Source organism: Vespa velutina, chromosome 1 (assembly GCF_912470025.1).
Source record: "Vespa velutina chromosome 1, iVesVel2.1, whole genome shotgun sequence".
Taxonomy (NCBI): domain Eukaryota; kingdom Metazoa; phylum Arthropoda; class Insecta; order Hymenoptera; family Vespidae; genus Vespa; species Vespa velutina.
Window position 1 is genome coordinate 2114898 of NC_062188.1, and position 12500 is coordinate 2127397.

General features: G+C 29.8%; 1 long non-coding RNA gene across 1 annotated transcript; it reads left to right on the forward strand.

Annotated features, from left to right (window-relative positions):
* The first annotated feature begins 632 nt into the window (after nucleotides 1–632).
* On the forward strand, nucleotides 633–5040 carry LOC124949760. The gene is made up of 3 exons (XR_007101162.1): nucleotides 633–2569; nucleotides 2959–3133; nucleotides 3419–5040. It is a non-coding gene; the product is annotated as an uncharacterized LOC124949760 (long non-coding RNA).
* The last annotated feature ends 7460 nt before the right edge of the window (nucleotides 5041–12500 follow it).

The following is a 12500-nucleotide window of genomic DNA, read 5'->3' on the forward strand; positions in this document are numbered from 1 at the left end:
GAGAGAGAGAGAAAAAGCAACGTGTTAATCGATGAAAGAATTGTACTATGATGCGATGAGTTCCTCATTGAAAGCATATTGCAAATTTTTAAAACAAACTGCATTATCGGGCACTTATCTGTCCTTATTTCCCGAAGAAGAAGAAGAAAAAAAAAAAGATTATGAATCTATTGCGACCAAATATTATCTCTCTAATGCCCGGAGAAAAAAGGTTTAAGAATGTCTTGCATGAGAATTGTTTTCTTTCTTCTCTCATGTGATTATATGGAGCATGAAATTTTTTGTGAAGAAAGTTATGTTAATGCACTTCAAATGATTAGTATTAATTTTTATATTTTCATTGAATATTTCAGGTAAACATATATATATATATATATATGTATGTATATCTCTCTGATTATGCAATAACAATTATCTAGACAGAGAGAGAGAAAGAGATATACATGTGTATACATATATGTTTGTGTGTGTGTCTATACATACATATATATTAATATATATATATATATATATTAATATAAGAATTCATAATATTTATTCATGTTATTAACGTAACTTCATTAAAAAATTAAATTATATATATATATATATATATATATATATATATATATATATATGTAATTATATCTCAATAACTCTTTCTCCATCTTTTTTAATCTCTATATGTTTCTTTTTTTAATCTTTTGTGTCTGTAAGAAGTCTCTCTCTTTCTTATTTTAATTAGTACGAATAGTTTGTTTTGTATGGCATCATATATAAAATCACGAAAAAGGAATTTTTTTCACGAATCACATTCATTTTTTTTTTTTTTTTTATTTTTTTCTTCATAAGAATGCTTCTGACCAATTTTACTGTTCGCTTGCATCGCAAAGCATGCAGCAGCTTCTCGAGGTTCGTGATATTTATAAAGTGGACATTAGAAGAAGGAAAAAAAAAAGGACAAAGAGAAAAAAGAAAGGAAAAATAATACTGATCTTAAAAAAAAAAAAAAAAAAGAAGAAAAGAAAAAGAAAAAAAAAGAAACAAAAAGAAAAAAGAAAAAAAGAAAAGAGAAAAAAAAAATGAAAAAAGACATTCCTACATATTCAGGTGCACGACATCTTTTTTAATAGTGAGAAAATATAATATCAAGTGTGCATAAGTTTCTTCTTACGAGAAAGAAATTCTATACGTTAAAACGGTCTTCGATAATTATTGTAATCTAATGAAGTGATAATTACCCTGATGAAAAAGTACAAAAAGAGGAAATTATAATCATTTCTTTTCTGTTTTATATTATTACAAAACTGTGTTTCATTACGGAAGTATCGTTGTCTGTTATACAATTTTATAACAAAAAGAAAAGAAAACAAACGATCGCTTGTTTTTATACCTATAAAAAGCGCATACTTACATGCTAAAGTAACAAAATAACAAAACAGGTATTTATTATCATATATTTTATGCAATATTATCGTTATTTTCCTTAATATATATTAACTTTTTTTTTTCTTTTTTTTTTTTTTTACAAAGTTGCAGTTTCAAAAGAAAAGACGTTTTTGTTTTCCACCTCAGATTTCATATTCCGCAAATTTGTTCCTCTAATTATTTTAATTTTATTTAATTTGTCACCTTGTGTCGAAGAAGCGTTCAGATCATTTAATTTCCAACAACATTTAATTAAATCCTTTTTATTAAGTATCTTTTTTCGATCGTGAGATGCTGTATTTGTGTTCATCGTACCATTCCGTAACTTGCCTATATATACAGGAATACATAGACAAAATATATATATATATATATATATATATATATATGTTTGTGTGTATATAATAATCGATCAGTAAGAGAAAATATCATTTTCTTATCATACTTTAACGAATTACAAATACTTCACACTATATAATAATTACCTAATATTTGCGATAATTTAGATTTGTCTACTTTATCCGTAGGTAAGTCACAGTAATCTCTTGATTCTAAAATAAAGACACAAAAGCTTTCTCTATAGCACAATTACATTATTAGCATAATCTTTTTTTTATTTTTTTTTTTTTTTTTTTTTTATTTTTATTTACTATTATCCTCTAATTTAGATGTACGTAGTAGTTTTTAATTAAAAATATATAGTAAGCAGTTTTTAATCACACGCCGGTAATTAACGAAGTATATAAAATATACATACATAATACATTTAGAGAATAATGCAATTATATTCGCAATTTCGACAGGCTAAAGTTCTGTAAATTATAACTTTACAATGTCTTCCATCATTTTCCTTAGGCGCATATTAAAGAAAAAAAGAAGAAGAGCTCCTTTTCACGGATTCAAATAATATAACTATAAGAACGATGAAATACTTGCCTGGATATTTATTTCGGTGATCGCAATTAGGATAATCAATTTGAAGATGGTCACGTTTATTGTTCTCTAATTTATTAACGATGGAATATATTCCTCGTCTGTGATGTAATACCATGTCGCTCTCCCCACGATACTTAAGTCTGTAATATAATGTTATCATATATTTGCTATTTTATTTATATATAATTCTACTTTACTCTAATAGCAGTCAAAAATATATGAACCGGTAATTATGAGAATTTGTGATCTAAAAACAAGTTAAAAATTAAAAAAAAAAAGAAAAAGAATAATTTATTGCATAATTCGTATTAAAATCATCTAATTATACGAATTAATTATTATTATTATTATTATTATTATTATTATTATTATTATTATTATTATTAATTATTCATATGTAAATTATTTGATTATACGAATTACGCAATGAATTAGCTTTTTTATATTTTTGATTTAGATTACATTTACAATCATTGACTCTATATATACATATATATATATATATATATATATATATATATATATATATATATATATACACATATATATAAATATATGTATGTTGTACCTATATTGTTGGCCCGCATTCATAAGACTATATTGTATGTTTTCTAGCCAAGCTTGTTGATGTCCAATAACGGAGCCAGATCGACAAATTCGTGTCCAAGCTATAGCTTCTTTGGCTGTCATATTATAATGCTTTATTAAATACGCTGCTATCAGAGAACCTGTCCTGCCCAATCCTGCCTAATTATGCGCAACGTTATGAATATATATTACATATACCAAAGTATATTGATTTTTTTTTTCTTTTTAGAAATTATTAGATTAATATTAGTACAAAATGCTTTCTCTCCAGATACGAGTGCCTTTTTAATATTTTTTTTTCTTCGTGCTAATTCTATTATTTATATAATATAATATTATGTATATAATATATAATATTTATTATATATTATTTATATATTATTTTATAAATATATAATATAATATATATATAATATATTATTTATATTATATAAATAGAATAAATAAAAACGTAGATAAATATTTTAGTAAGATATTCACTTTACAGTGGACAGCAATGGCACCATTTGTAGTTTCCACCAGTCGAAGAAATTTACAGAGAATTCTTTTTGGTGGTATCGTACCATCTGGCATAAACATATCGTAATGCGATATTCCTGCTTTTGTAAAACTATTGGATAATAACAATTATAAATATATTATTATTATTATTATTATTATTATTATTATTCAAGGTATACATGTATAAATCAGCTGATTTAGTTTACGTTGAGATAAATTTTTTCTTTCTTTTTCTTTTTTTTTTTGTTAATCGCCAAAAATTATTTACCTGTTAGAATCATAAGTTTTTGTATTCAATCTTACAACAGCAACAACGCCATTGTTTAGAAAGTAATTTATGTAATATTGTGGTGGATGATATATCGTTTTATTTTCTGTACTTGGGGTAACAAAAGCCAATAATTTTTGTGGTATCATCCAATTTAAATCACCATTTTGAAATTGTTCATATTTTTCGTATTCGATTAAATCAAAGTCATCAAAATTAAATAGGCCAAACGATGCGGCTTTGTAAATAGCATTTAAACAATCTAGATTATTATTAGAATTGAATTAGATCAGAATTAAGATTAGTATGCTCGTTCCAAGTATAATAATAAATAACAAAGAAAAATATTACCAAGTAAATGAATGTTATAAATTAACGGTCCCAAAGATGCATCTTGAAAAAGTCTGAATGATACTTCGTTTTTCAAGACGAGAGGTTTGTAAGCTTCTTTAGGAGTTTTATTTAAATACAAAATGGCGTAGGAGGCAATCAAATAAGCGGCATTTGCCCTTTTCTGTTCACTTTTCGAAGTATAATGCACGATTTGTTTATGCTTATTTATTGGATTATTTAATTTTTTGTTAACTTTATAGCAGTATCTGTTTTAAGAAATACCTTTATTATTATTATTATTTTTTTTTTTTTTAATATTTCTTTAGAATTGTTAAAATCTTTTGTTTAACCTGTACAAACACGCGAGATTCAAAGGCCCAAAGTCGTTATAAAAATTATTATAAACGAGCTCGTTGTCGATACTAAAAAAGTTTATATTCTCTGTTTTTCTTGGTTCCAATCGTTCATTTTTCAAAGTTACAAAGTAAAGTTTGTTTTTTATATATTCCGCGATGTTACAAACATCCGGATGATTATAAATGGTACTTGTAGCTTATAAATAATTTTCAAAATAAATTTATTAAAAATGATAATAACAATAATAATAATAATATTAACATTATTATTATATAATATTATTTATATATTAAATAATATTATTATTATTAGCTTAGAATAATTCATATTAAAATATGTACAATGAAATAATTACCGTCCATTTCATCCTGATTATGTCAGATTTGTAGCAATATTGACTCCAGTAGTAACCGGATCGTAGTTATCGGAAGCGATGGCGTACACTTTGAATCATGCTTATTTTATTTGACGCAAATCGTTTATTTTCCCCTCCTTTACTTGGCAATTTATTCACCGAAATAAATAACGACGAACTTTTTCTTAATTTATTATACTCAACGATTCATTGTTATTGTTTAAATCCATGTATAACAATCCATATCGTCCTTTGAAATTAGTCGACCACATGATTTACTGAAATGAATAAATTAATAAATATACATGTATATATTATTAAAATTTTTTCTAACCTAAAAAATATAAATAAGATATAACCTAATTGGTGTATTTAACATATTTTATAATATATATATATATATATATATATATATATATATATATATATATATATATATATATATATATATATGTTTAAGATTAGAAAAAGTTTAAATAATAAAAATTTTTAATATATATCTATATTACGTACTATATAAAATTTCCATTTTATCATCCAATAAAAATGTGAAACATTAACGTCGATTATGATTTTATGTGCCAAATGAAAAGAAAGAGAACATCATTTTCGATCGGTTGATATTAAACGTTCTTCAAGTTTTTCAATGTTTCACAGATTTTTTTTACAACTTATACTACCATCGGTATACATATATCATCTTAAAACTTGAAATTTATTTTAATAAAAAGACGCCAGGTGGAGCATGCATTCATAATACGTATAAGAAATTAATTTTAATTTCTAAAAAAGAAAAGATGATGAAGTGAAATAATTAAAGGTATCGATAATTTGGAAAAAATTAACAGGGGGCACGACCGGTCGATATTCTTTCGATAATCGAAAGTATTTTGATTATCGAAAGTGAATAGAATAATCGTTTCAGATCTGTGACTTCATTGTGTATTCTATCATAGTTTTTCTCTCTCTTTATATCGTGATTTTTATTAAATTATTATATTTCAATATATATCGTATACGCATATTATAATCGCGAATCGTATATTTTTTCTATCATTTATCTTCGTAAGATCATTCGTATATGCACACACAAATATGAAATTAAATTCCTGTTAAAAAAATGAAACGTATTATTAATTAATTAATTTTTACAATGTTTTACTCAGGTGATTTTTTTTCCTTTTTTTTAAGGTCGTCGTTAATTACTTTTCATAAATTATGTTGTGAATCGACGATTAATTATGATGTGAATCGACGATTAATTATGGTGTGAATTGAGAACGAATTCGACGGTGTAATCAGAAGAAGTCAAGATATTCGGACCAACAAGAATAAAATTTAATTTCATCATGAGTAAGTAATAATAAATTTTTTTATATATATATATATATATATGTAAAGAATATGTGGACGATTTTCTTTTTAAAATTTTATCATCGAACGGATTTTCGAACGAGCAACAAAATTAAGAAAATCATATAAAATCGTCCATAATGTTGATTGTGCATTATTGCAATTAAGATATTTATCGATAAAAGGGAGTGGGGGAAAAAATAAAACAATTGTAGGAAGATTTAAAAGATAGAGTAAGAAAGTATAGTGCGAATAAGCGTTAACAGATGTCACAACGATCTCATACTCTTCAGATACAGCATATTGTTAATGTCTACAATCATAACAGTCAACATATTATTAACCATATCAATTATAATATTTAATATATTATTTTTCAAATTGGAACGGACCATAATAGTAAACATTTCATTTAATAACCATTCGTTTAAATAATCGTTACACGACATATCATTATTAAGATAATTTTTTTGCAAAAAAAAAGAAAAAAGAAAAAAAAGAAAATTGAAAATCTTTCCCATTCAAAATCTAATTTGATACGTAGAACAAATGAATTTAAATATTGCCGCGTAATCGAGATAAACCGGATTAACTAGAAAATTTATCTTAACTATCATTTGTTTAATAAATAATCATTAAACAATATATCATTATTTAGATAATTTCTATGATTTGGAAATAGTTTGAGAATATATTTTCAATCAAAAATATATTTGTCTTTATGCAATCGAGATGAATCAAGCCAATCAGATTTCATCCTGATATGGAAAGATTCGCATAAATTCAACGAGGTCGAAAGATATATATATATATATATATATATATATATATATATATATATATATATATATAAAGAAGAAAATTTTCAACGAAATAAATCTAACATGATATATGGTACATGGACTAAATTTGAATTTGGCGCGCAATCGAGATGCAAACAAGATATCGCAGATTTTTTTATCGTTTCAACGATCCGCATAAATTCTATAGGGGACGAAAGACTTTAACAAAAAAAAAAAAAAAAAAAAAAAAAAAAAAAAAGAAATCTTCAACGAAAAATTCCAAGTTCGAAAGATATATATATATACATATATATGTATATATATATATACATATAAACGAAGGAAGTATATTCATTGAAAAATATAACTCGATGCACGGATTAAATTTAAATTTTACCGCGTAATCGAGATGGACTGGGCCAACCAAGAGGTTACAGATTTTCTCGTTGCAACGATCCAGAAGTGCACCGGGAAGTACTTTAACATGCGATGTCGTGCGTATAGAGAGAAAGAGAAAGAGTAAAAGAGAGAGAGAGAGAGAGAGAGAGAGAGAGAAGTTGGAAGCAAAGGAAGAATGAGACGGTATCGCGTAGCCGACTGATCGGTATTTACGATTCAGGAGAAATCCTTCTCCCGACGAACTGCTGCGTTCGTCGTCTTCGTCTTCGTCTTCGTTGTCGCCATCGTCGTCGTCGTCGTCGTCGTCTTCGTCGTCTTCGCCGTCGTCGTCGTTGCCGTCGTCGTCGTCGTCGTAATCGTCGTCGTCGTAGTCGTCGTAGTCGTCGTAGTCGTCGTCGTTGTCGGCTGCGTTCATCCGTCCAATCGTGCATCCATTCCTGCGTCCGTCAATCCGTTATAATTTCTCCGCTAATAGAATCCGAGATTTCGTAGCGAATCGTGCGACGCATCCAAAGTTCTTTTCCCGTCTTTCTCTCTCTCTCTCTCTCTCTCTCTCTCTTTTGTTTCATCGTACCATTCTTCCTCGACTCCTCTCTCTCTTTCTCTTTCTCTTTTTCTTTCTCTTTCTCTTTCTCTCGCTCTCTTGAATGTTCAACAGTTACTGTGCCTCTTTCTCTCTTTTTCTCTCTTCCTCTTACAGTAGCGCGTGCACACGCACGACACACCGCTCGCTGCCAATCGAGGTGGCTTCGGCTTCTATTCGGACGCGTTTTCGAATCTCTCGATCGAATTCGTTGACCCACTATCTCGTCGCTCGTCGTTAAATCTTTTATAGCGTTCCTTTAAGACAGACGGGCCTCGCATAAATTTTTCTATGTACATAGATATACATATGGGTATGTACGTATACGAAATATATATATATATATATCTATGTACATATAGAACAAACATATAAATCTTTTATATCTCGAGTTCGATTATTGTTTATAATATTAATCTGAACTTAATTCTTTTCTCACTCATCTCTTACGATCAATGATTTCATGTATTATACATTTTTTCTTATGTATTTTTTTCTTTTTGTTTCGTTTCTCTTTTTCGTCTCTTTTTTTTTTTTTTTTTTTTTTTCAATCAACATCCTTTGACTTCGAAATTATTCAAAACGAAAAAAAAAAAGAAAAAAAAAAAAGAAAAGAAGAAAAGGATCAATGATCGTCGCATCATCTGGAGACAAAGGAGACGTCATCTTCGTCGTCATCGTCGTGTGCGGGCATCGAAGATCCGCTCATTGTCTTTCTCACTATAATGCATATTGACTATTAACAGAAAAATATGTTTCCCTTATATGCAAGGATATATGGCCACGTCACGTCCTTATTCGCTGAGCAGTCGTCTCATCGCTCGTACTCATCTTCGAAGCCGAGCACCATATTCGGTCCTCCCACCTACCAGGGGAGACAATGCCAGTCGCATTCGTAAAAGCGTACCTCTACCTGTTTGGCGATCAAATCGAATTAAAGGCCAATATGCGTACAACCATTTGGTACTTACTTCTCTTTTGTCGCTTATACTATCGGTGAAAACAATTTTTCTTTTTTCTTTCTTCTTTTTTTTTTTTTTTTTTTTCTTTTTCCTTTTCTTTCTTTTTTTTTTTTTTTTTTTTTTTTTTTTGCTTTAATGTCAATATCCTGCAGGAAATTATATTTTGAATGAATTTCTTGTTTTATATTTTCTTTTTTTTGATCGTCAGTCGAATTTACCTTTGAAGATTATATATATATAGTATGTGTGTGTGTGTGTGTGTGTATGTATCAATTTCAAGAAATATAGTAGGATCAGATAATACAAGTTGTATCGATCGATTAAATATATCGTTATTGTAATTCGAGATACAAAATTATCGTAGAATCTTTTTTTTTTTTTTTTCCTAAAGATATTTCAAGATCGAACGAACGTAAATAAAAAGAACTTTTTAGATTAAAACAAATTATACGATGAAAAACGTTTAAATTATTGACAATATTAACAGGAGATATTCGATAACGTCGATAATTATCCTAAAGTCAAATACGTTATATAATTTTTTTCACATTCAAAATATTTCAAATTCGACAGTTCGAACGTTTATAAAAATTTCTATGTTATCATTAATGATACGTATAATAGGGAAGTTTAAATGTATCGATCGATTGAAATATTGAAATATTTCACAATATAAATATAAATATATGCATTTCTCTTAAGAGATATTCTGACATTGACTTGACGTTAAAAGAAAAAATTTCTAAATTACAAATAATCATAGACATACATACATACATACATACATACATACATACATACATAAATACATACATAGATACATACAAATGTACATACAGACATAAATTTATATATAAATGTTTATAAAGAAAGTAAACAAGAGAGAAATCCGACTTCGTAAGGTGAAATCGATCGTAGAGAAGGCACGAAAGAATATGGAGGATGATAATCGAGAGAGTCTCGATAGGAAAGAAAAAGAAGAAGAAGAAGAAGAAGAAGAAGAGGGGGGATGAGGCTGAGGGACGATCCAGTGGCTCCAGTCCCGAGAACAGAAATTGTTACGTGCTCGCAAGGCCCTCGTGATTCGAATGCTCATGCGATCGCGAGCGATCGCGAGCGGTCATCCAGAGTCAGTTGAAGAGGAGGTTGAACAGCAGCAGTAAGAGAGGAGGAGGAGGAGGAGGAGGAGGAGGAGAAGGAGAAGGAGAAGGAGAAGGAGGAGAAGAAGAAGGAGGAAAAGGTGATGGTGATGTTGATGGTGGAGGGAGAGGGGGAGGGGAGTTCCGTGGCGTTGCTCAAGCGCAGAGAGAGAGAAATAGAAAAAGAGAGAGAGAGAGAGAGCTTTCTTCGGTGGTTGACACGAGAGGACGCAAGAGTCAAAGGCGATTGTCCCAAGTATTCTTCTTCTTCTTCTTCGTGTTCTTCGTCTTCATCGTTTTCATCGTCGTCTTCTTCTTCTTCTTCTTCTTCTTCTTCTTCGTCTTCATCGTCTTCTTCTTCGTCTTCCTCTTATTCGTAGTTGTCCACACGCGGAAGAGCATCTATCCTCTCCGGTTAGGTTCTTTCGCTCACACAGGACACGTACGAAGTCATGTCCCCGTACACGTTCCTTCTCCTCCTTCTACTTTTTCCTCCTCCTCTTGTTCTTCTTCTTCTTCTTCTGCTTCTTCTTCTTCTTCTTCTGCTTCCTCTTCTTCTTCTTTCTTTTCCGTCTTCTTCATCTTTTCGTTCTTCTTCTTCTTCGTGCTTGTTTTACTCATCGAATTCCTCCGTGTTTAATCGAAAATATTCGAAAGAATGTCGGTCAAGATATTTTGTAGATCAAAGAATAGAACTTTTCGAACTTTTCTTTTTGACATCTCTTCCTTTTTCTCTCATTTCTTTTTGAGTAGGATTGTGATATCGCATGGGATTCGTTCATTGGAAATTTTTTCTATTGGATGCTGCGACTTATAAATGTTAAAATAATTATATATCCATTTAGTTTTATGATATTCTTTTATTAAATTATCATTAAGAATCAGTAATTATATATTATGGAATTTTGTTTATATTTAGAAAAAATTTTCGATTTCGATGTAAATAAGTTACATATATACGATGGATCACCGTGTCGTCGACTTTTGTTATTCTCCCACAATGTGTAATTTGTATTACATATATACATATATACACACACACACACACACACACACACACACACACACACACACACACACACACACACACACACACACACACACACACACACACACACACACACACACACACACACACATATATATATATGTATAATCCTCCGTGATATATATATATGTAATCTTTATTATATAAATATATACACATATACATATAAAAACACGTATAAAAATATTTTGAAATCGAGCGAATGCATATATATATATATGTACGTATGTACGTATGTATGCGTCTCAGAAAATCAGTAGTAACAAAGTAATCATTAGGAGTAACACACGTTACTCTTTAAACTCGCTGTTACGACATCATCTTAGGAATGAGCTTGCGATAAAGAGAAAGAGACCGAGAACCGAAACGTAATCATTTTTCCTGGAAAGTAAGATTCGCGATGGTGGAAGAGTAATCGTCTGAGATTGTTGTTGAGTGGGGGGTTGACGATGGGTGGGTGGTTGACGAGGATGGAGGGGAGGCGACGGTGGGTGGGTACGCCGCGCGATTCATTTTTCTTTTCCTTCCGATCGTATTCTTCCTTTTCTCTGTCTTTTTCGGAGGATTTTTTTTTCTTCTGTTCTTTTGATTTTCTTTTTACTTTTTTTTCTTTTCTTTTCTTTCTTTCTTTTTTTTTTTTTCTTCTTCTTCTTTTTTAGTGGTGTGTTTTCTTTTTTACGTACACATCAACGTGGCTAAAATTTCGATCGATCATGACGATATTTCAACATTCGAGCGTCGGCTTGATCATGGTGCAAGATTTAAGTTCTTGATTCATCGTGAGCCGATTGATAGGCGCATCAGGTACACGCTGAATTCTTATGCTAATGCGAGAAAGGAGCCGAGAAGACAATACACATCCACACACTGGAGAGTCCGGGCATCTGTATACACTCTGCGTCCCGTATTCTGTATTCCGTCAAGTGAATTAATACAATCACCAGGACCGCCGAGTGATTTTCGATGCGGTGAGATCGTGATCGGCGCCCGAGCTTTACCGAAGCTTTCTTATTTGGGAAAGGAGAAATGATATCGGGAAAGCTAACGATAGAGATCCGAAATCGATCATCACGATAATAATGATTTTTCTTCATCTCACGAGAAATTTTACATATCAACGAACTCGTATCTTTCTAGCCTATTTTACTTACTCTATCATATAAAGAATTGTTTCTAACGAATTGTTTATACGATTTAATCGATCTAATCATCATCATCATCATCATCATCATTATCATAATCATCACCATCATCATCACCATCAGCATCATCAACGTCATCATCAGTAGTATCACTTGGAATCTTTGAAATCGAAATGAACGTTTCTTGTCGAAAGAATAAAAATTATTTTTATCAGATCGATATCGATGATGCGACACGATCGGTCTCTTACGAAATGAACATTTTTAAGAAATATAAGTTCTCGTGCTAATAAATGAACGTTGAATATGCAAAAACCTCGGCACCGTTTCTTTTACGTGATCGATTT